The 25518-nt window shown below is 47.6% G+C and overlaps 2 non-coding genes across 2 annotated transcripts; both read left to right on the plus strand.

Annotated features, from left to right (window-relative positions):
* Nucleotides 1-587: 587 nt before the first annotated feature.
* TRNAM-CAU (transfer RNA methionine (anticodon CAU)) lies at nucleotides 588-659 on the plus strand. The gene has a single exon. It is a non-coding gene; the product is annotated as a tRNA-Met (tRNA).
* Nucleotides 660-1141: 482 nt separating this feature from the next.
* TRNAM-CAU (transfer RNA methionine (anticodon CAU)) lies at nucleotides 1142-1213 on the plus strand. Its single transcript has one exon. It is a non-coding gene; the product is annotated as a tRNA-Met (tRNA).
* Nucleotides 1214-25518: the final 24305 nt, after the last annotated feature.

Consider the following 25518-nt stretch of genomic DNA (forward strand, 5'->3'; position numbering starts at 1 on the left):
GAATACGCTTCTTACCGATTGATAACACCGAGGATGTCCCGTATGACCTCATTATGGTCCTGAGCCTCTAGACTGCAATTCCAAAACGGAGACATTGTTGTTCGACCGGTTCGGGAAAATTTCATTGAGAGTGTCGTGTGTGTGAGAGATGGTTTCAAAGCGCTGCCTGATCCACCGCAATGGATCTCAGTATTTGATGAATTAGCGTTGTTGAAAAGATTTTAGTAAAGTGTTGCCCAAAGTGTGGCTCACACGTTTTATCCTTTATAAACCAAGATTAAGAACGTTGAAGTCGGCAATAAAGAAAAAAAATAAAACACCAGAGTGGCGCAGCGGAAGCGTGCTGGGCCCATTACCCAGAGGTCCGTGGATCGAAACCACGCTCTGCTACATGTTTCCATCATTTTATTGTTCTCCCATTTAACAGGGAGAGCTTATCAGAGCAGTAATTTGGTGTCTTATAGACATAATTGCACTCCGAGAAGTGCTCTCTTGTGTTGCGCGCTCGTGTTTCTCACCCTAAAGAAAAAAAAAATACTACTCTCGTTAATTACAAATATAAACAAATTTACCTAGCATGCAGGAGCAGCAGAGTGGCGCAGCGGAAGCGTGCTGGGCCCATAACCCAGAGGTCCGTGGATCGAAACCACGCTCTGCTACATGTTTCCTTTATGTTATTTTGCTCCCATTTAACAGGGAGAGCTTATCAGCGCAGTAATTTGGTGCCTTATAGACATAATTGCAGTCAGAGAAGTGCTCTCTTGTGCTGCGCGCTCGTGTTTCTCACTCTAAAAAAAAAAAAAAAAAGACTACTCTCGTTAATTAGAAATATAAACAAATTTACATAGCATGCAGGAGCAGCAGAGTGGCGCATCGGAAGCGTGCTGGGCCCATAACCCAGAGGTTCGTGGATCTAAACTACGCTCTGCTGTATGTTTCCATTATTTTATTTTTCTCCCATTTAACAGGGAGAGCTTATCAGCGCAGTAATTTGGTGCCTTATAGACATATTGCACTCCGAGAAGTGCTCTCTTGTGTTGCGCGCTCGTGTTTCTCACCCTAAAAAAAAAAAAAAAAAAAAAAAAAAAAGACTACTCTCGTTAATTACAAATATAAACAAATGTACATAGCATGCAGGAGCAGCAGAGTGGCGCAGCGGAAGCGTGCTGGGCCCATAACCCAGAGGTCCGTGGATCGAAACCACGCTCTGCTACATGTTTCCTTTATGTTATTTTGCTCCCATTTAAAAGGGAGAGCTTATCAGCGCAGTAATTTGGTGCCTTATAGACATAATTGCAGTCAGAGAAGTGCTCTCTTGTGCTGCGCGCTCGTGTTTCTCAATCTAAAAAAAAAAAAGACTACTCTCGTTAATTAGAAATGTAAACAAATTTGCATAGCATGCAGGAGCAGCAGAGTGGCGCATTCCGCTTCCGGCAGCCGAGCTGATCGGATCGTTGAATCATGGCCTCAAGCGGGGCGGCGACAGCGGTCACTTTGGGCCGCGGAAACAGGTTCAGCAACGACGATGAAAGGGACTACCAGTTTATTTTGCCCCAACTGCCAAAAGGACGAATTGTTCTCAACACCGTCTTTTTACACGGTGATGTAAGAGCGAGGCCGTACAAGGTCGAGGATTTTCGGGATGCGCTTACGCCCACAAGCCTGCTGCCGGAAGTTGTGTGCCTCGGGGCCTACCAGGTCAATCTCGTCTGGGCCGTGACCCTCAGTGACGCAGCTGCAACAAAACGCCTGCTGGCCCTGAAAGAGCTTCAGGTGAAAGGGCGTCGATGTGTCATCGTCGACCCGCAGGACCAGCAGGTGAAACTCCGGCTTCACTGGCTGCTGTACGGCGTTTCCGACAAGGACGTCCGGGCGGCATTCACAACCTTCGGCAAGGTAGAAGAGGTGAGCAGGGAGCGTTGGCGCGTCCAAGGCATGGCAGACAAGACCTCGACCACTCGGACCGTGCTACTGAAGCTGAGAAGCGGCATTAAAGTGGAAGACCTGCCTCACCAGATCCGCGTCGGCGGAGAGCTGGCATTGGTGGTCGTACCTGGGCGGCCCATGCAGTGCCTGCGCTGCCAAGGGACAGGACACGTACGCCGTGATTGCAAAGTCCCCCGCTGTTCGAGATGCAGACGGTTCGGCCACGTCGACGCTGAGTGCGTTAAATCTTACGCGGCCGTGACAGGACCAGCAGCGAGTGATGTTGCTGCAGAGCACGTCATGGACGCAGTCGAGACAGAAGAAGCTGCTAAGGGAGCCGGTGTGCAAGCGCCTTCATTGACGACAAACGCCACGACGGTACCGGAGGTCGCTCAAGCCAAGGTGGTCGAGGGTGCTGAGCAGGTGACTTGGCCTGCACGTGACGAGAGGGACGAAGACCCTGTGAAGGCAGGTGCTAATGAAGGCGAACGCGAGGAGAATGAGTCAGCGATGCAACAGGGCGAGGATGCAAACGACGGGGACCGGGCGGCTAGTCTCGGTACCACCTCCAAGCGCCCCCGTGACGAGGGCGGAGACAAGGACAGCGCGGCATCCAGCACAAGTGACGGGCCACCAGCGAAGACGCCTCTTGGGAGGCGGTCGGTCTTCAAGCCGAAGCCAAATGTTCCGCCCGAGAGAAAGCCTGGTGACAAAGCACAGCAAAAGAATAACGCCGGGAAGACGGGTGGTCCTGGAGGCGGCTAGCCGAGGGCTGGTCGTGAAAGGTAAGCACCATGCTCCGGGTCTATCTCATACTTTAGTTCATAATGGCTCCTAATCTGTCGCTCACTATTGCCACACTAAACGTGAGAGGGTTGGCGGCCAAGCGTAGGCAAAGCCAAGTCCTACGGTTGGCCGCTGACCAAGACCTAGAGGTTCTAGCTGTCCAGGAGACAAAGGTTGACGGAGAGGAGGAGACCGGGAGCATGGTGCGGCGTTTCATGACTAGATATTATGCGGTCGTGAGCCATGCGGTAGGGACGTCCGCCGGTTGTGTCCTGTTTGTTAAGAAGTTGCCTGGCCTTGTTGTTAAAAATGTATTTTCATGTCAAACCGGAAGGATCGTTTTTTGTGATTTTGTTTTTCGTGAATTGGAATTCAGAGTCATGTGCATATATGCACCGAACGCTGTGGAAGAACGCGCTTCATTTTTTGCGAACCTTTTTCAGTATATTAGCACTGATAAGTGCATGGTTTTGCTGGGGGATTTCAATTGTGTTTTGAGGGCTCGGGATAGAGTCAATAATGCTGGTATTCGCGATAAAAGCAGTAGTGTGTTGACTAAGCTAATTAATGATAATGAACTGGACGATGTCTGTGAGTGCCTGGAGGGGAAGCGGGAAGTCATCTACACACGATTCCAAGGTAGTAGTCATGCGCGGTTAGACCGCATATACGTATCGCAAGACATAATTCCAAAGTGCCATAGTTATTCAGTGGCACCAGTATCGTTTTCAGATCACTGCATTGTGAAATGTCCTATAGGCACGGAGAGGAAGAAACAAGATTTTAATTGGGAACTATGGAAAATGAATGCCTTACTATTAAAAGACGAGCCATTTGTAGAGGCAGTACGTGAGGCCGTCAGGAAAGTAAGTGAAGAAAACAGTGAAACAATTGCAGAGAAATGGGAATACTTCAAACAAAACGTAAAAATGAAAGCTTTAGAAAGATCGAGCTGCTTACGATTTGAGAAGGAAATGAAAGAAAGGGGCTTACGAAAGACACTTAAGCAGCTGATAGCGCTGGAGTGCGAAGAGCCTGGGACGTATAAGCAAGATGTAGGAGCCATTAAAGAAAAAATCGAGCAGCTTGACAAGGAACGGTATAAAGGTGCGATTGTGCGAGCAAGAGCAAATGCATTAGTAGCTGGAGAGACGCCCACTAAACGGGCGCTGGGACTCGAAAAAGCGCAAGCTCGACGGAATCATGTCGACAGAATTTTATGGAACGGCACAGTTGCCGACGATAGCAAGAGCATAGGCCGAGCGTTTCTAGAGTATTATCAGTCACTCTTTGCGTTTGAAGAAGTGAATATCGACGAGTTCAGAAGGGCCTTTCTATCTCCGATGCCGCGAGTGAGTGACGATACAAAACAACGATTGGAATGGAAAATAACAGAACGTGAAGTTGAAAAAGCGATTGATGATTTGAACCAAGGCAAATCACCTGGACCGGACGGTCTGGGCGCGTGTTTATATAAAGCTTTTAAGAAAGAACTGTCGCCGTTACTAACAGAGCTGTTTAATGATGCGTATGATAACAAAACTCTGCCGCCTTCTTTTGGAAATGCTCATACCATACTCATCCCTAAGAGTGACCAAGTGGAGAAACTTAGGCTAGTAACATCTTACAGGCCAATATCTTTAACCAATGTTGATTATAAGGTTTTTATGAAAGTTTTGGCTGCCAGACTTCAAAGCGTCATAAATGACATAGTGGCAGATCACCAAACGTGTGGTATCAAAGGAAGGTCCATTTTTTCGAATATTCACACGATGCGGTGCGTGCTGGAGTGCTGTGACGCCACCTCGGGTGGAGTCGCGGTGCTCCAGCTGGACCTCGAGAAAGCGTTTGATTGTGTCTCTCATGATATTTTGTTTGCCATATTGGATTACGTTAATGTTGGTTCCATCATCACTGAGGGAGTGGCGTTGGCGTACCAGAACTGCACAACACGCTTAATTGTGAATAAATCATTGGGGGCCCCCATTAACGTCATGCGTTCTGTGCGTCAGGGCTGCCCTCTCAGTCCTCTTTTGTTTGACATTTACATAGAAAATATGTGTTTGGCAATAACTGAGAATGAGCAAATACGCGGGTATAGCTTGGCAGCCACACAAATCAAGCTCTTGGCATATGCAGATGACATCGCGGTGTGTTGTACAAGGAAAGAAAGTGTGACGGAAACAATAAGGGTAGTGAAAAATTTTTGTGATGTGACGGGCAGTAGAGTGAACTGGGGAAAGTCCCTCGGTTTGTGGCACGGAGAGTGGTCTTCGGCCCCGGACCATCTTGCAAATGTGAGCTGGATAAAAACCCCGACCAAGTACTTAGGTGTCCCCATGGGCAGTTACAAAAATAGCGACGAATACTGGACGAACCAAGCAAAAGAAACAAGAGAAAAAGCAGACAGGTGGAAAGGCATCAACCTGTCGATTTTCGCAAACGCAACGGTGTGTAACATGTTTTTTATTACGAAGTTGTGGTACGTCATGCAAACGTTGTACTGTTCAAGGGTAAACGTGCAAAGGTTGCACAGAGTGTTCGCGGTTTTTATCGGGGGCTCTACCTGGGAAAGGAGTAGCCGAACCAATCTGTTCCGGCACGTGAAGAAAGGGGGGCTGGGCTTGGCGCATCTTTTTGTACGCCAGCTTGTGAACAGGTTTTTGTTTTTTAGGGATGTGCGTGATCCGTTTCTGCGCACTGTATGCCAACTCAGGTTGAGAGGTGCGTTGCCGGCACTTATTGTTAGTACAGATAGTATGCCCGGAACGCTTCGTGGCTATTTTAAAGAAGTTGCAGATAGTGTGCGCTTTCTTTCTGTGCGTTTTTCTTTTGAGTATTTATGTAACGTTAAAAGGAAAACATTGTATAAAGATATTTGCGATATTGTATTTCCAGTGCCATTGTACAGAGCGCTATACAGTGGAAGATCAGGACTGGATGTCCTTAAGCGAGTGAAAAATATGGAGGTGCCTACTGGGGTAAAGACATTCCTTTTTAAATTACACACAGGAACACTCTCAGTGAAGACATTCATGGAAGAACGTGGCTTTCTTGTATCCTGGGGCTCGCACTGCTTGATTTGCAAGCAACCAGAAACAATAGACCATGTCTTTTTGCATTGCTGGGCCGGAGTGTTCTTCTGGGATGTCCTACAAAGAACAATGAAGAAGGAGTTACCGTTAAATCCGCGTGGCATCAGGTACTTAGCGGTAACGAATGACGACGGGGTTCCCTTCGACCTAATAATGCTCAAGGGCCTTCATAGTTTATGGCGTGCAAGGATGTCTGGGTACTACTGCGACCCGGACGCTAGGCCTGCGCGTACGTATTTCCGCGAAAGCATGTCTCGTTTCATTGAAATAAAGAAAATACAAGAATGTGTACCCGAATGGCTGTCGAGGATAGAACCTCTGACAGCACTGAAAGAATTTGAATTAGACAACGCAAGTCCTTATAGGACTGATGGCATGTATGTTCTTTCAAAATGTTTTGTATTTGTTAATTGTGCATTGTAATTTTGTTCTGTATTATGTGCTCTATACAATGTCGAAGACCGGCAATAAATAAAAAAAAAAAAGAGTGGCGCATCGGAAGCGTGCTGGGCCCATAACCCAGAGGTTCGTGGATCTAAACCATGCTCTGCTGCATATTTCCATTATTTTATTTTTCTCCCATTTAACAGCGAGAGCTTATCACCGCAGTAATTTGGTGCATTATAGACATAATTGCACTCCGAGAAGTGCTCTCTTGTGCTGCGCGCTCGTGTTTCTCACCCTAAAAAAAAAAAAGACTACTCTCGTTAATTACAAATATAAACAAATTTACATAGCATGCAGGAGCAGCAGAGTGGCGCAGCGGAAGCGTGCTGGGCCCTTAACGCAGAGGTCCGTGGATTGAAACCACGCTCTTCTACATGTTTCCTTTATTTTATTTTGCTCCCATTTAACAGGAAGAGCTTATCAGCGCAGTAATTTGGTGCATTATAGACATAATTGCACTCCGAGAAGTGCTCTCTTGTGCTGCGCGCTCGTGTTTCTCACCCTAAAAAAAAAAAAAAAAAAGACTACTCTCGTTAATTACAAATATAAACAAATTTACATAGCATGCAGGAGCAGCAGAGTGGCGCAGCGGAAGCGTGCTGGGCCCATAACCCAGAGGTCCGTGGATCGAAAGCACGCTCTGCTACATGTTTCCATTATTTTATTTTGCTCCCATTCAACAGGAAGAGCTTATCAGCGCAGTAATTTGGTGCCTTATAGACATAATTGCACTCCGAGAAGTGCTGTCTTGTGCTGCGCGCTCGTGTTTCTCACCCTAAAAAAAAAAAAAGACTACTCTCGTTAATTACAAATATAAACAAATTTACATAGCATGCAGGAGCAGCAGAGTGGCGCATCGGAAGCGTGCTGGGCCCATAACCCAGAGGTTCGTGGATCTAAATCACGCTCTGCTGCATGTTTCCATTAGTTTATTTTTCTCCCATTTAACAGGGAGAGCTTATCAGCGCAGTAATTTGGTGCCTTATAGACATATTGCACTCCGAGAAGTGCTCTCTTGTGCTGCGCGCTCGTGTTTCTCACCCTAAAAAAAAAAAAAAAAACTACTCTCGTTAATTACAAATATAAACAAATTTACATAGCATGCAGGAGCAGCAGAGTGGCGCATTCTACTTCCGGCAGCCGAGCTGTACGGACGTGTGGATCATGGGCTCCGAAGGAGCGGCTTTTGCGGCCACCGGCCCCGGTAACAGGCTTATGGACGATGACGAGGAAGCGAGCTACCAGTTTATTTTGCCGCCACTGCCCAAGGGACCTGTCGTGAAAAACACCGTGTTTTTGCATGGCGACGTGCGAGCGAGGCCCTATAGGGTCGAAGACTTCCGAGATGCACTCATCCCGACTGGATTGCTGCAGGAGGTCATGCCCCTTGGAGCCTACCAGATCAATCACGTATGGGCAGTCACCTTCTCGAGTGACGAGGCAACGAAAAGGATGCTGGCGTTGAAAGAGCTCAACGTGAAGGGGCGTCGTTGCGTTATCGTCGACCCTCAAGACCAACAGGTACGCCTCTGCCTTCGTTGGCTGCTTTATTGGGTGGCGGACGAAGATATAAAGGCAGCGCTAGCGGCCTTTGGCAAGGTCGTGGAAGTGACGAGAGAACGATGGCGTGTCAGAGGCGTAGGCGACAAGGACTCAACGTCGTGGACCGTTCTGTTGAAGTTGAAGAGCGGGATGAAAGTCGATGACCTCCCGCACCAAATCCGAGTTGCCGGTGAACTGGCCCTTGTCGTAGCGCCTGGACGGCCGATGCAGTGCCTACGATGCAAGGGTGTCGGAGACGTCCGTCGCGAGTGCAAGGTACCGCGTTGCGCTCGGTGTCGCAGCTTTGGACACTCTGAAGATCAGTGTGTGCGCACGTACGCTGCAGCTGTGGGGCCACCAGCGAACGAGGTCGTCGCGCAGGTGAGGATGGATGCTGCTGAAGCCGAGGACGCTGCCAAGGGGGTTGGTGACAAGGAGAGCGCCAGCAATGCAGAGGCGACATCGAAGGCAGCGAAAGATACAGATGTATTTGTTACCCTCGAAAAGAAAGATGGGACGACAACGGGTCCTGCAGAAGAGCGGGCGAAAAGCAAGGAAAACTGCCTTGTAGTTGATGAAGCCGCATGCGAGACAGAAGGTGGGGATCCGCCCCCAACCAGCGACCCTATGGATACGAGCGGCAACGCTACCTTTAAGAGGCCGCTAGGCGCTACCGATGGGAAAACAGCTGCAAAGAACCATGCCGACGGGCCACCTGCAAAGACAACTTTGACGAGAAGGAGCAGCTTCAAGCCCTCTCCAAACATTCATCGGGATAGGAAAGCCGGCGACAAGCCACAGCCGTCCGCGGACCACACCAGACCACCGGACGGTCCCGGAGGCGTCTAGCCGCTGGCTAGACGTTGTGGTGAGCACAGTGCTCCGGGCCTCTCTAACTTTCTCGTATTAGCAATGGCAACCAACCCAACGCTTAGCTTAGGCACGCTAAACGTAAGAGGTCTGGCCGCCAAGCGTAAACAAAGCCAAGTGTACCGGATGATGGTGGACCAAGACCTCGACGTTCTGGCCGTGCAAGAGACAAAGGTTGAAGGGGAGGAGGAGACCCGGGGCATGGTGCTAAGGTTTACGTCTTTATACTACGCGGTAGTGAGCCATGCTAAAGCTGCGTCGGCGGGTGTTATCTTATTTATTAGGAAACTTCCCGGCTTATCTATCGAAAATTATTTTTCATGCCCTTCAGGCAGGTTAGTGTACGTTGACTTTAATGTTGGTAATGATTCGTGGCGTGTTGTGTGTGTATATGCACCTAATGTTTGTGAAGAGCGCACTCTGTTTTTTTCATCCTTAAGGACGCACATTTGCATGAACAAAAAAGTGATAATTCTGGGAGATTTTAATTGTGTATTCCGAGATCGGGACAGAACAGGCCGAAGAACAAATGACAAAAGCTGCCATGTCCTCGCTGAATTATTAACCGATTTCGACCTAGACCACGTGGCTGACTGTCTGGTTGGAACACGCGAGGTTCATTACACACACTTCCAGGGCAATAGTCACGCGCGTCTAGACAGAATGTACGTGTCACTAGACGTAATACCCCTGTGTAACAGCTACGGTGTCACGCCTCTTTCATTCACTGATCACTGTTTGGTCAAGATGTATGTTGGACGCAAAGCAAAACACCACACTTTCACGTGGGAGTTGTGGAAAATGAATTCCAAATTGTTAACTGACGAGCTTTTTCTAAGGAAAGTACAGGAATATTTGAAAGAAGTGGGAAATAACGTGTTGCGAGTCACCGAAAAGTGGGAAAATTTTAAACAACAAATTAAACTAGCCGCCATCGATCGCTCCTGCAAAATAAAGTACGAAGAAAGAGTTAAAGAGAAAGAACTAAGGGTGGTGTTGGAAAAGTTAACGGCCTTAGAGTGCAGCCAACCGGGCGCATACAAAGACGATTTGCGTAGCATCAAATCGAAATTGGAGATATGCGATGAAGAGCGATATCGGGGAGCGATTATACGCGCAAGCAGAGGCTTTGACAGCAGGTGAGGCTCCAATTAAACGTGCGCTCGGTCTTGAAAAGAGGCACGCACGGCGTAACCACGTAGATGCACTTGAAGTAGATGATCACGAAATAACCGACTGTGAGGACATAGCGCAAGTGTTTTTCCAGCACTTTCAACAGCTTTTTGCATCGAGTCCTGTTGACGTAGATGCCTTTAGAGCCACGTTTTTGGGACGCATGCCGCAACTCAACGACGACACGAAGAACAGACTAGAGGCACCGATATCAGCACGTGAAGTGGAAAAGGCAATTGATTTAAAAACTGGAAAATCGCCGGGTCCGGATGGCCTTTGCGCCGCTTTATATAAACAGTTTAAATCAGACTTGTCGCCTCTTCTCGCTGACGTCTTTAACGAAGCGTATGAAGTAAACGCATTGCCATATTCTTTCGGGGAAGCACATACCGTGCTCATCCCTAAGACCGACGAGCCTACGAAACTAAAATATGTAACGTCGTACAGACCAATATCACTTACCAACAATGATTACAAAGTATTCATGAAGATCATCGCTTGCAGGTTACAATCAGTAATGGAATCCATAGTAGGTAGTCACCAAACATGCGGCATCAAGGGACGTACTATTAGCACAAACATACACATAATGAGATCAATTCTGGAATGTTGTGACGCCTTAAGGTCGCGAGTTGCTATTCTCCAACTTGATTTGGAAAAAGCTTTTGACTGTGTTGCTCATGTTATTTTAATTGCCATTCTAAAACATATAAATGTCGGGTCCATAATTACTGACGGGGTGGCCATGGCGTACCGGAACGGAAGTACTAAGCTTATAATTAACAAGTCACTGGGGGCCCCCATCAGCATTCAACGTTCCGTGCGTCAGGGCTGCCCAGCCAGCCCACTCCTGTTCTGTATTTATCTAGACACTCTGTGTTTGGCAGTGATTGAGAACAAATGTATTCATGGGTTTACAATGCAAGCATCAGAAGTTAAACTTCTGGCCTATGCTGATGACGTAGCCGTGTGTTGCAATGACAAGGAGAGCGTTTTGCCAACGATAAATGTTGTTAAAAAATTTGGCGAAATCACTGGAAGTAGAGTAAACTGGAGCAAGTGCCACGGTATTTGGCATGGGGAGTGGCCTAAGACCCCCGCTATCTTTGCGAATGTCACGTGGTCGACAACGCCAGTAAAATACCTGGGTGTACCACTTGAAGCTTATAAACAGAGCGACGAATACTGGCAGTGCGAGCTTAAAAGGGTTAAAGAGAAGGCTGAGGCGTGGAGAGCCAAACACCTTTCAGTATTTGCCAGGGCTACAGTGTGCAACTTGTTTTTCGTAGCTAAGCTATGGTACGTTATGCAATTCATTTTTTGTAACAGAGCCAATGTACAGAAATTGCACAGAGTTTTTGCCGTGTTTGTGTGGGGTTCTGGATGGGAGAGATGCAGCCGCAACAATTTTTTCAGACGGGTGAAAGCTGGAGGGCTAGGGCTGGCCCACCTGTTTGTGAGGCAATTAGTCGGACGGTTCTTTTTCTTCAGGAACAATGATAATTCATTTCTTCAATCGGTTTGCAAAGTTAGACTTGCGCATTTGTTACCCGAGTTTATTATAAGCTCTGAAAGTGTACCGGTGGCAGTGTTCGGATTCTATAAGGAAATTGTGCTGAGTGTTCGTTTCCTTGTTGTACGGTTTTCCAAAGAATATTTGTTTACGGTCACAAGAAAAAGGCTGCGCAATGATCTATTGGACAGCCTTTTTCCCTCACCTCGGTACCGAACTATGTACAGTCGAGGCCCAGGCCAGAATGTTTTCAAACGTGTTAAAAAAAATGCAGGTACCGCCTGGTATGAAAACTTTCTTTTTCAAGCTACACACAGGAACACTATCAGTTGCAACGTTTTTAGAAGAAAGGGGCTTTTACATGCCATGGGGCTCAGATTGCTTCATATGCAAACAACCAGAAACAATAGACCATGTTTTTTTACACTGTTGGGCGGGGGTTTTCTTTTGGGATGTTCTACAGCGAACAATAAAGAAAGAATTTCCTCTTGATCCACATGGCATAAGGTATCTACCGATAGATGACGAGGACGGAACACCTTTCGATCAGATAATGTTAACTGGCCTCTACTGTATATGGCGAGCCCGCATGGCTGGCTTCTATTGCGATCCCGATGCGAGACCAGCCCGTGTTTTCTTTCGAGAACAAATAACACGTTTTCTTGATGTGCTTGCTACACATGAGTGCCCACCGCCTTGGATGGCCAGGATAGAACCCCGGGCTAATCTTAAAGAATTTTAAACAACGCCAGCTCACATATAACAGGCGGCTTTTACTTATTAATTTTTGTTAACGGATGAGAAGTTCATCTGTCTGTGTATATATCTTCCTTATGTTGTCTTTGCGATGTACTGCTGATTACCGGCAATAAAAAAAAAAAAAAAAAAAAAAGAGCAGCAGAGTGGCGCAGCGGAAGCGTGCTGGGCCCATAAACCAGAGGTCCGTGGATCGAAACCACGCTCTGCTACATGTTTCCTTTATTTTATTTTGCTCCCATTTAACAGGAAGAGCTTATCAGCGCAGTAATTTGGTGCATTATAGACATAATTGCACTCCGAGAAGTGCTCTCTTGTGCTGCGCGCTCGTGTTTCTCACCCTAAAAAAAAAAAAAGGCTACTCTCGTTAATTACAAATATAAACAAATTTACACAGCATGCAGGAGCAGCAGAGTGGCGCAGCGGAAGCGTGCTGGGCCATAACCCAGATGTCCGTGGATCGAAACCACGCTCGGCTATATGTTTCCTTCATTTTATTTTGCTCCCATTTAACAGGGAGATCTTATCAGCGCAGTAATTCGGTGCCTTATAGACATAATTGCACTCCGAGAAGTGCTGTCTTGTGCTGCGCGCTCGTGTTTATCGGCCTAAAAAAAAAAGACTACTCTCGTTAATTACAAATATAAACAAATTTACACAGCATGCAGGAGCAGCAGAGTCGCGCAGCGGATGCGTGCTGGGCCAATAACCCAGAGGTCCGTGGATCGAAACCACGCTCGGCTATATGTTTCCTTCATTTTATTTTGCTCCCATTTAACAGGGAGAGCTTATCAGCGCAGTAATTTGGTGCCTTATAGACATAATTGCACTCCGAGAAGTGCTGTCTTGTGCTGCGCGCTCGTGTTTCTCGCCCTAAAAAAAAAAAGACTACTCTCGTTAATTACAAATATAAACAATGCAGGAGCAGCAGAGTGGAGTGAGATGGCCGAGTGGAACGGTTCCACTTCCGGACACCGCAGTGAACGGTTCCGGAATGTTTGGCTCCGAAGGGGCGGTTACAGCAGCCCAGGAGGGCCGCGGTCTCAGGTTGAACGACACACCGAAGATTGACTACCAGGTTATTTTGCCGCATCTACCTACAGGATCGACTGTTACAACGACCGTTTTTTAGCACGGAGACGTGAAGGCGAGGCCCTACCGAGTCGAGCATTTCCGTGAGGCACTTGACTATCTGCAGCTGATGCCGGAAGTGGAGGCCCTCGGTGCCTTTCAGATGAACCACGTCTGGGCCATCACTTTCAAGGACGAAAAGGGCAAACAAAAGATTTTGTCTGCTACAACCTTCAGCGTAAAGGACCACCGATGCATGGTAATAGACCCTCGAAATCAAGACGTCAGGATGAAGCTGTATTGGCTTCTACATACGACTCCGGACGGCGAAGTCAGAAGCGCCCTGGCGCCTTTTGGCAAGGTCAGTGAAATTTCGAGGGAAAGGTGGCGCGTTGCAGGCTGCAACGACAAAGGCTCCCACACCTGGTGTCCCTACGGCTGAAGGTAGGCGTCACCGTGGAAGACCTGCCTCATCAACTTCGCGTCGGGGAAGACCATGCGCTCGTGCGCGTCCCAGGCAGACCCTCGCTCTGCCTCCGGTGCCATGGCACCGGTCACATGCGGCGCGAGTGCCGAATTCCGCGTTGCAAGCTCTGTCCTCGCTAAGGCCACGACGAGAGTCAATGCGCGCGTAGCTACGCCAGCGTGACCGGAACTGGGCGAAGCGACACCGTCTTTGAGCACCTGATGGACCAAGTCGACGCGGAGGGGACCGTCAGTGGAGGCGAGAAGCCGACAACGTCGGCTGCCACGCCTTCTGTCCCATCCGAAAACAAGGGACCTATGATAGCGGCGGCCAGTGACAATGGAAAGAACGACGTACCACAGAATACGCCAGAGGCTGAGAAACCCCTAGCAACTGTGCTGCCGTTAGCGAAACAGTCGAGATGGAAGAGAGCGGAACCGCAATGGAGGGCATCAACTCGGAAGAAGAAAAAACCAACCCTGGCGTCGCTGTCTGAAAGAGACCACGGGAAAATACCATCGAAGACGACAACCGAGAGAAGGTCCACGCCGGTGAACCGCCCCCAAAGGCAGGGTCCCACCGTAAGGCTCCCCTGAAGGTGAAGCCCAACGTGCCTCCAGACAGGAGGACTACACCGACAGGGCCTCCCCGTTAGCGGACGGCGCTGTCCGAGGGAGGACTTTACCGCTAGACTGGAGCGGGACGCGCACCACGAAACGTCGCCATGCCTACCGACAAGGAAAACACCTCGGCTTCGCCATGCTTGACGAAGCAATCAGAATCAGTGAGATACAACAGTGTAAGTGTGCGTCCTGTCAATTCGGCACAATCACCCAGCGGTCCGCTTGACCTTTCGCTTTCTATGAATTCAACGTCCTTATCGGCATTAAGAATAGGCACGCAGAATGTGCGCGGTCTCACGGCAAGAAAGCGGCAAGTGCAGTTAAGACGTCTGCTAAAAGAAAATACCATCGATATTCTAGCCTTACAGGAATAAAAAATAGACAGCGAGGAGCAGGCGGACCGCATGGTCCAAACTTACGCATTGGATTTCAACGTTTGTGTTTGCCATGCCATTGGAAAGTCTGGCGGTTGTGCTATCTTTCTGAAACGAGGTATCGAAATCGTTGAAGAGGGTGTTATCACGTCTGATGACTGACGGTTGTGCGACTTTTATTTAAACCAAGTACAATGGCGAATTTTATGTGTACGCGCCGAACCAAATTTCAGAAAGAAAAGTTTTTTTTATTGTGTCGCTGGCTTTCTAAAGTGTGACAGGCAAGTCATTTCGCTTGGCGATTTTAATCGTATTTGTACGCAGACTCAGTTAAGAATGAACCAGTACGGGACAAAAGTGCCCTACAGCTTAAGGTGTTGGTGGATGAATGTGGCCTAGTTGATGTAAGGGACATATTCCGTGGAAATGAAGTGCAATTTACCCACTTTCAGGGCGAAAGCCACGCACGTTTAAATCGCGTTTATATCTCTTCGGATGTTATGTCTATGTGCTGTAACTATGCCGTGAAATATGTTAGTTTTAGTGATCATTGCCTCGTAATGTTTGAAATAGGTAGAAAGCTCAAAGTCTCGGCATTCAACTGGGTAGTGTGGAAATTAAATGAACGGCTCTTAACCGATGACACATTTGTCCAAATAGTACGCGAGAAATTAGAAAGTGTCCACGAGTCACTCAAATTTCATCGAAGCTTGGGAACAATTCAAGTGCGAAGGTAAACTAAGTGCAATAGACAGATCATGCATACTATGACAAAGAAAAACAAAAGGAAAAAGAAGTACAGGGAACACTTGATTTCCTTTTGAATGCAGATACTACAATACCGGGTTTGTTTAAAAGTGAAGTCGAAGAAGTTAAAAGACAGATGGAACAGATGGAAGAAGAAAAACATAAAGGCGCTGTTATTAGAGCGCGTTCAGAGAGGCTTTGGTTAGGTGAACGACCAACTAAGAGGGCGATTGGTGAAGAAAAAAGATATGCAACAAAAAACGAAATAAATGAAATTCGCTACCAAAATGAAGTCTCGACAGGTAAGAGCGTCATTGAAACAGCATTTGTTGAGCGATACCGTAGTTTGCTCGGCAACGAAGTGCAAGTAAATGATATATTTATAGACGACTATGTTAAGCAAATGCCAAGGCTTGACGAGGATATTAAACTAGAGCTTGAAAGACAAATTACTAGAGATGAAATCAAACAAGCAATTGAATATTTGAGCAAAGGAAAGACGCCTGGGCCAAACGGCCTCGGATCAGCGTTCTATAAAGTTTTTAAGAATGAAGTAGCAGAAATACTATACCATGTTATAGCAGAAGCCTACGATAGTAAACAAATCCCTCCATCGTTCAAACTAAGTCACGTAGTTCTAATTCCTAAAACCGATGAACCTTCCAAATTGCAGTCAGTAGCGCCTTATCGGCCCAAAAGTTTGACAAATGTAGATTATAAGATCTTTATGAAAGTAGTAGCAAGAAGACTCCAGTGAGTAATTACAGCTATAGTTGGCCCACATCAAACATGCGGGATTAAAGGAAGAAGCATATTCACAAGCATACATACCACCAGAAGCATACTAGAAGGCTGTGACGCTTTTTCCGGAAAGATAGCAATGCTCAACTAGATCTAGAGAAAGCTTTCGACAAAGTCGCACATGGCATACTGTTCGCAGTGCTAGAACAAGTTAACGTAGGCAGCGTAATAAGTGAAGGCGGGAAAATGGCATATAAAAACTGTACTACAAAGCTTAGCGAAGGAATCACAGTATGGTCTGGTGTGCGCCAAGGATGCCCAGCCTCAAGCCTGCTATTCGCCGTATATCTCGAACCGTTCTGTTTAAAAATTCTGAACAACAAAACGATATGCGGCTATCGCTTCTTAACGCACGAAATTAAAATCATCGCATACGCAGACGACATCGCAATCTTTTGCCGAACTCAAAAAAGCATCGAAAGTGCCGTTAAGGAAGGAAAAACATTTTGCAGCCTAACTGGCCACGCCATTAGTACGCAAAAATGCCTATGATTCTGGCACGGTGAATGGGACGAGAGGCCGGCACAATTCAAAGGTATAAGCTTTACTGATACGCCGGGCAAATACCTTGGCATTCCTTTGAAACACTATCGCGGATACAAAGACCAATGGGCGGGTGAAATTGACCGGGTTAAATCCCAAACAACAAAATGGGGCAGACACGAATTCTCAATCTTTACACGTGCAACTGTGTGTAATATGTTCATCGTAACAAAAGTTTTCTATATGATGCAAGTGCTTTGCATGGCAAGCATGTCTGTGCAAAAGTTACACAGACTGCTTGCTTTTATTATCTGGGGGTCGAATTGGGAGCGTTCTAGTCGTTTGAACTTATTTCAGTTGGTTAAAAACGGAGGGCAAGGCTTATCGCATTTATTTCTTAAACAAGTTGTTACACGGTTCTTTTTCTTGAGGCAACAGAACGATGCTTTCCTGCAGAGTATTTGTCAAAAGTTTTTGAGCCAGGCATTACCTGAATACATAGTGTCGTCGTATTCTACTAATCATGTTCCATTGAAAGGGTTTATGAAAAGTCGTTGATGCTTTTCGTTTTTTGAAAAGCCATTTTTCGACTGAATATCTCTCGGCTGTAACAAAGAAAAAATTGTACGGAGACTTGCTTGATGTGATGTGTCCTGTGCCGATCTATCGTTCCTTATATGTACTAGGACGAGAACGTAATGTTTTGAGTCGCGTTAAAAAGATGCCTGTTAGAGCGTCGACCAAGACGTTTTTCTTCTTTCTTCACACCGGCACGCTCCCTGTAAAACCCTGGCTTAAAGAAAAAGGTATTTTTGTCCATTGGAGTACTAACTGTACAATATGCAATAAGCCCGAAACCATCGAGCACGTATTTTTAGACTGTTCAGACTCTGTTTTTCTGTGGGACATATTACAAAGGACACTCAAAAACCAACTTCCAATTACAACTCACGGGATTCGATTTCTGCCGTTTGATCAGACAGGGGACGTGCCGTGTGATCTCCTGATGTTGTTGACAATGCACAGTGTATGGAAGACGCGAATGGATGTAAGACACGAGAATGTTAAATCACAACCGTCAAAAGTGTACTTCAGAGACGCTATTATGTACGTCCGCGACGTCTCCAGGACACTTTCCGATCCTCCAGCATGGCTACCTGTGTTTGATCAGTTGCTAACCCAAGAGCCGTACTAACCTAACAACACGAGACAAAGTACGAGTCTCGTTTTTAGTACAACTTATGTGTATGTATGTCGAATTCCAGCAAGAATTCCTGTCCATTGTACGAGGAGAAATCCAGCAATAAAAAAAAAAAGCAGAGTGGTGCAGCGGAAGCGTGCTGGGCCCATAACCCAGAGGTCCGGGGATCGAAACCACGCCCTGCTACATGTTTCCTTTATTTTAGTTTGCTCCAATTTAACAGGAAGACCTTATCAGCGCAGTAATTTGGTGTCTTATAGACATAACTACTCTCCGAGAAGTGCTCTCTTGTGGTGCGCGCTCGTGTTCCTCGCCCTAAAAAAAAAGACTGCTCTCGTTAATTACAAATATAAACAAATTTACATAGCATGCAGGAGCAGCAGAGTGGCGCAGCCGAAGCGTGCAGGGCCCGTAACCCAGAGGAACGTGTATTGAAACCACGCTCTGCTATATGTTTCCTTTATATTATTTTGCTCCAATTTAACAGGAAGACCTATCAGCGCAGTAATTTCGAGTCTGATAGTCATAATTGCAGTCCGAGCAGTGCTCTCTTGTGCTGCGCGCTCGTGTTTCTCGCCCTAAAAAAAACGACTACTCTCGTTAATACAAATACAAACAAATTTACATAGCATGCAGGAGCAGCAGAGTGGCGATTTTCCACCTCCGGCCACCGTAGCGTACGGTCGTGTAATGTCGAGCTCCCTTGGAGCGGCGAATGCGGCCCAGCAGGGCCGCGGTAACAGGACAGATACACAGGATTCGACGGACTATCACGTTATTTTGCCACAACTGCCATCAGGTTCGTCTGTTTTAAATACTGTTTTTCTTCACGGCAGCGTTAAAGCCAGGGCGTTTCGAGCCGAGGACTTCCGAGATACATTGGATCGTCTGGAACTGCTCCCAGAGGTAGTTGGCTTGGGGGCGTTTCAGATGAACCACGCGTGGGCGGTGACCTTCAAGAGTGCGGAAGGAGTGCAGAAGTTGCTCGCCGTAACTGAAGACGCTGTGAAGAATCACCGCTGCCTCGTGATAGATCCGAGCACCCATACTGTCCGCCTAAGTCTCTATTGGCTGCTTTACCACATACAAGATGAAGACGTGCGCGCTGCTCTTGCACCGTACGGAAAAGTGACGGACGTTTGCAGAGAGCAATGACGTGTACCAGCACTCGGCGATAAGGGCTCCTCGACACGGACGGTTAATCTGCAGCTGAAGGGTGGCGTGACTTTGGACGACCTGCCACACCAGCTACGAGTGTCTGGCATTACGGCCTTTGTGGTGGTACCGGGGAGACCGCCGCTTTGCCTGCGGTGTCAGCGAACAGGGCACATTCGCCGAGACTGCCGCGTCCCGCGGTGCAAGCTCTGTCGGCGGTTCGGACATGACGATAGCCAGTGCGCTAAAACCTACGCAAGCGTAGCGAACCAAAGGAGCCGGGAGGGCCCCACCGAGCACATCATGGACGAGGCGGACGCGGCGGAGGCTGCGGGAATCAAGGACAGACAACCTACGTCGGCAGCTGTTGAAACGTCCGAGAAGGAAATCTTGAAAAGTGTTGGAAGCGACAACAGTGACGTGGCACCTGTACGACAGGTTACCGCTACGCCAACGCGCGCCGTCAAAGACGACTCTGACACCACTCAAGCCTCGCCGAGTAGCGACCAAGAAGACATGGACGTCGCGAGCAGCTCGTCTGCGAAACGCCCACACACGCATGTTTCCGAAGGTGACGAAGGGGGCCGCGGGAAGGCACAGGAACCGCCCAAGAAAGAAAGTTCGTACCACCGTCCTTCTATCAAACCAAAGCCTCACATTCCGCCGGATTCCAGTCCGACGGTACCGAAGGCGCCCCCGTAATAACGAGGGCGTCGCCCAGCAATGCCTGTATGTGAGGTGAGGGACGGGCTGCAGAGTACAATTGTAAAGTTCGGTCGCTTTTGCCATGGAAAGAATTGTGCGCGTTCCGAGAAATGGCAGGATGTATGGGTTCGCTTGAACTAGTATGCTAGTTTTTGTTCTAAAAAAAAAAGGAAATGGCTTCAAAATCTGGAATAGCGCTACGCATTGGTACGCTCAATGTCCGAGGCCTGGGCGCGAAAAGGCGGCAGTACCAGGTCAGACGGTTATTCCAAGAAAATGATTTAGACATAGTCGCTCTACAGGAAACGAATATTGAAAGTGAAGAGCGCACGGACCGAATGGTTCAAACTTTAGAGCGCGGTACAGTGCGTGCGTTTCCCATGCTGTCGGCAGTTCCGGTGGGTGTGTTTTGTTGTTGCGGAAATCTGAAGGTCGAATGATTGTGTGTGAATTTTCGCTCTGGGATTCGGAGTGGCGGGTAATTTGCATATACGCGCCAAAAAATAAAAGAGGACGCCGTGACTTTTTGGAAAACTTGATGTCTATTTGAAGTCTGAGCGCTATATTATGTTGCTGGGAGACTTCAATTGTGTTTGTTTTTCTGACGACCGGAATAACAACTTGCTTGTACGCGATCAAAGTGCAGGTTTCTTGCTCGCAGCAACCCGAGAGCGTGAATTAAAGGACGTTGGTGCGGTGTTTTGCAGTGGAAAGCATACTGTGTTTACGCATTTCCAACGGGGCAGTCACGCGAGATTTGATCGAGCTTATATATCAGCGAGACTGGTTCCGTTGTGTAGAAGCTATGACGCGAGGCACGTATCCTTCTGCGACCACACTCTTGTAATTTTCTCGCTCGGCAAGAGAAAAGAAAACCGGCCTTTTAATTGGTGCTTATGGAAATTCAACGTCCAACTTCTGGACGACGCAACCTTTCTCGCGTTTATAAAAGAACGTATACGAGAGATGCTTTCGTGTGAATCCGCGGGTTTTATAGCGATGTGGGAAGAGTTTAAACAGGAATTTAAAATAACAGCCATTGAAAGAGCCTCTGTGTCACGCTACAAGGAAAAAAGAAAACAAAATGGATTACGAAATAAGCTTAACGTATTGTTGTCGATAAAATGCACACAGCCAGAAGTGTTGTCAACAGAGATAAGGAATATAAAAAAAGGAGCTTGAAATCATTGATGTCAAGAGATATAGGGGGTCAGTGATACGTGCGCGCTCAGAGCATTTGTGGCTCGGGGAAACGCCCACAAGACGCGCTTTGAGCGAAGAGAAAAGATACGCATCGCAAGATGAAATAAAAGAAATTGAATACGGCAACATGTGTAGTAGCGATAGTAATACAATACAGCGTGCCTTCTTCGAACACTACAGAGAATTGTTAAGCTGCAAAGGAGCGGTAGAAGCTGGCTTTGATAGCGAATACTTGCCTTTAATGCCGAGGCTAGATGATGACGTCAAGACAGTCCTCGAGGAACCGATTACGTTGAGTGAGATCGAAACCGCAACTGATGAACTCAAACCTGGAAAGGCGCCCGGACCTGATGGCCTAGGCGCAGCATTCTACAAGGCATTTAAGCATAAACTAGCAGCCATTTTACACCGTGTTCTAGCCAAGGCTTGTAAAGTAAAATACATGCCGCCTTCTTTCGGAAAAACCCATACCGTGCTGATCCCGAAATGCGATGATCCTGTAAAGCTGCTCTCAGTACGGTCGTATCGCCCCATAACTTTATCCAATGTATATTATAATATATTCATTAAGGTGTTAGCAAGAAGGTTGCAATCAGTGATGACATCAATAGTTGGCCCACACCAAACTTGTGGCATAAGAGGCCGGTCGACAATTAATAACATTCATGTGGCAAGAAGTATTCTGGAGTGTTGCGATGCCTGGGAAGGAAGGGTTGCTATGATGAGACTAGACTAGGAGAAGGCCTTCGACCGTGTTGTGCACAGTGTGCTCTTCTATTCTAGAGCACGTGAATGTTGGGAACATTATATTAGAAGGCTTAATGCTGTCTTACGAAGGGTGTAGCACGAACTTATTAGTGAATAAACAACTCTCTGGTAATATTAACTTATGTAGAAGCATAAAACAAGGATGCCCGGCTTCGTCACTCCTCTTCGCAATTTACTTGGAGCCTTCTTGCTTAAAAGTTATACACAATGAGAAAATCCGCGGTTTCAGTTTAATGGGCAGTGAATTCAAAATTCTCTCGTATGCGGATGATGTAGCCGTCTTTTGTGGGGATAAAAAAAGTGTCCGTGAAACTGTTAGACAAGCACGAACGTATTGCAAGATGTCTGGAAGCGCTGTTAACTGGGAGAAGTGCGCCGGTTTCTGGCATGGCAGCTGGGATGAGAAGCCCAATGTCTTTGAAAACTTAGTGGACAGTCTCTCCTACACAATATCTAGGAGCACCTTTAAGCTCGCATGATGAGCCTACAGAATAATGGAGAGAAAAGTTGAGAGAATGCGCCAGAAAACTGCGAAATGGGGCGGAAGAAATTTATCCATATTTACCAGGAGAACTATTTGCAATACATTCCTTGTTGCGGGTATTTGGTATGTATTGCAGGTGCTCGCTATGTCACGAACTAGTGCGCAGAAATTGCATAGAATTCTTGCATCGTTTGTATGGAATTCGACATGGTAACGCACAAGTCGTCTCAACTTATTTCACTCACTGAAAGCAAGAGGGCTCGGCTTAGCTCATCCTTTTTTTGAGGCAGATTGTCTCAAGGTTTATTTTCTTGCGGGACCAGCATGACCCATTTTTGCGAGCAGTGCTTCAAGTTAGACTGCAGAATGCTCTGCCTGAGTTTATTGTGTCATCATGTGGCGTTACTGGAAGCGGCTTGTGCAGGTACCAACGGGAAGTTGTAAGTGCTTTCAAGGTCCTTCGAGTACGTTTCTCGTTTGATTATGTCATTATAGTATCAAAGAAACAATTGTCCAAAGATCTCCGTGATGTGATGCTTCAGGTACCTTTATATCGAGCCATTTTTTCTGTCGGTCCGGGTAAGGATGTTTTAAAGAGAGTTAAAAAAATGCCGGTTCGGTCGTCTCTGAAAACTTTCTTGAGCTCCATAGTGGCACGCTCCCAGTCAAACCCTGGCTGCAGGAAAAGGGCTTTTTTCTTCCCTGGTAAGTTGACTGCATTTTATGTCGCAAGCCAGAAACAGTAACACATATATTCCTAGAATGTTTAGATTCAATTTTTCATCGGGACGTCCTCCAGAGAACGCTGAAAAAGGATTTGCCCCTCACACAATATGGAATTAATTTTCTTGCGGTTAACAATGACGGGGGTGTGCCCTATGACTATGTATTAAGCATGCATAGCGTGTGGAAAACAAGAATGGCTGTCAGACATGCAGATCCTATTGTAAGATCGGTAAGAGAACACTTCATTGAAAGCATAGCCTACATCCGAGATGTGTACCAATCCCAGGACGAACAGCCAACATGGTATAATGTACTTAATGACCTAGTGTCATTAAAACATTTTTGGCAATGTCGCGTCAACAAGCTACTGGTTGGCGCTTTTAACATTTTGTGTTGGTTTCTCTGTTTTGTTTTGTCACATTGAAAATAAAGAAAAAAAAACAGAGTGGCGCAGCGGAAGCGTGCTGGGCCCATTACACAGAGGTCCGTGGATCGAAACCACGCTCAGCTACATGTTTCCTTTATTTTATTTTGCTCCCATTTAACAAGGAGAGCTTATCAGCGCAGTAATTTGGTGTCTTATAGTCACAATTACAGTCTGAGTAGTGCTCTCTTGTGCTGCGCGCTCGTGTTTCCGGTCGTAAAAAAAAAAAAAGACTACTCTCGTTAGCTACAAACATAAACAAATTTACATAGATTGCAGGGGCAGCAGAGTGGCGCATTCTGCTTCCGGCCACCAAGCGTGACGGACGTATGTTGGCGGGATCCGTTGGAGCGGCTTCAGCGGCCAGTTCTGGCTACGGAAACAGGGCTATGGAAATGGAAAACGACTACCAGCTTGTTCTGCCAAGCCTCCCAACCGGGCGTTTAGTTTTAAATACTGTTTTTTTGCACGCGGTTATCAGGGCCCGCCCGTACCGGGTGGAAGATTTTCGAGACGCGTTGGCTAGGCAATCGCTGCTCTCGGATGTTATCGCGCTGGGGGCGTATCGGATGAGCCAAGTCTGGGCCATCACGCTAAAGGATGCGGATGCCGCTAAGAAGATTGCAGGCGTCGGCGCGCTGCGCGTCAGAGAACGCCGCTGCATGGTTATTGACCCGGCAAACCAAGACGTACATACGTCTCAAGCTCCATTGGCTGCTTCACACCGTGCCGGACGAGGACGTGCGTGTCGCGCTCGCACCGTACGGAAAGGTCTCCACGGTGGCCCGGGAGCGCTGGCGTGTGCACGGCGTGTCAGAGGAAGGCTCAACGAGCAGGATGGTCACGCTGAAATTGAAAGCTGGCGTTAAACTGGACAACTTACCGAACCAGCTTAACGTTGGTGGTGAGTTGGCCCTCGTCGTTGTGCCTGGAAAGCCCCCGTTATGCCTTCGCTGCCGAGGTACGGGACACACTCGTCGGGAGTGTAAGGTACCGCGATGCGGAGCTTGTCGACGTTTCGGTCACGAAGACGGTGAGTGCCCCCGTACTTATGCGAGCATCGCCGGCCCTGGAACCAGTGAAGATGCCTCGGAGCCTTTGACGGATGAGGCGGACGCAGAAGAGGCAGCGAGGACAACTGGGAAAACTGGGACGAAAGATGGGCCTTCGTTTACGCCTCTGGTTAAGCAGAAGACAACGACAACGTTCACGTCTCCTGTAGTGGTGGCATCACAGCTAGCGCAGCGTGGCCCGGAAAGCGACAGCGGTCACAGTGCGGTGGCCGATACGAAAGTTTCGCTGAAAACCCCGGACCGCGTGGTGCCTCGCATTGCCGACGCCATGGACGGCGACGATGAAGCGGCTGCCCTAACCGCTGGAAAACGGTCCCACGAATAGAGCGCCGGTGAGAACCTGCAGCCTGGTGGCAGTAGCAGAGGGAGCCGCCTCCAAAAACGACAGGAAGTCGACGTTCGTCGTTGAAGCCGCGGCCAAACCTTTTGGCCGAGTAACGGAAGGCGGTTAGACTGCCTCCGTAACTTCTTTTTCTGTGTTCTGTGGAATGTCAGCGTCGGTTGTGTGTCGACCGACACAGTATTTATGGCTGACATTTCGAGTTTGCGCTCATGCAAAGTGGAGGATACGATGAGGGAGTGCCTCAGACCACTTCGAGAAAAACACCAGACAACCCTTTGGGTGGCCAGACAGACCCCCCGAACATCATTGCGGAACACCAGTCGGGAGAATCGCATGGTCGACAGTGGTGGGCACCATGCGGATCGCGCCCCTTTTTATTATGTAAACGTATGTTAGTTGAGCTAAGAGCGCCATTGCGTGTCGCAACTTTGAATGTTATAGGGCTGGGAGCACGAAGGCGGCAATGTCAGCTTAATCGCCTGCTTATTCATAATGACGTTGACCTAATAGCTGCGCAAGAATCAAAGATAGAGTCAAAACATGCTGAGCTCATGGTGCCCACTTTCCGCGGCAACTTCGAAGTGTGTATGTGTCACTCCGTTGGGACATCGGGTGGATGCCTTCTCTTCATTCGCAACACACTAGGTATAAGTGTGGAGTCTGTATTTGCATGTGAAAGTGGTCGTGTCTTGGTTGTTGATTTTTCTTTTTCAAGCTTACACTGGCGCGTTGTATGTGTTTATGCCCCCAATGTTGAAAGTGA

This window comes from Dermacentor andersoni, chromosome 1 (assembly GCF_023375885.2).
Source record: "Dermacentor andersoni chromosome 1, qqDerAnde1_hic_scaffold, whole genome shotgun sequence".
NCBI classification, from domain to species: domain Eukaryota; kingdom Metazoa; phylum Arthropoda; class Arachnida; order Ixodida; family Ixodidae; genus Dermacentor; species Dermacentor andersoni.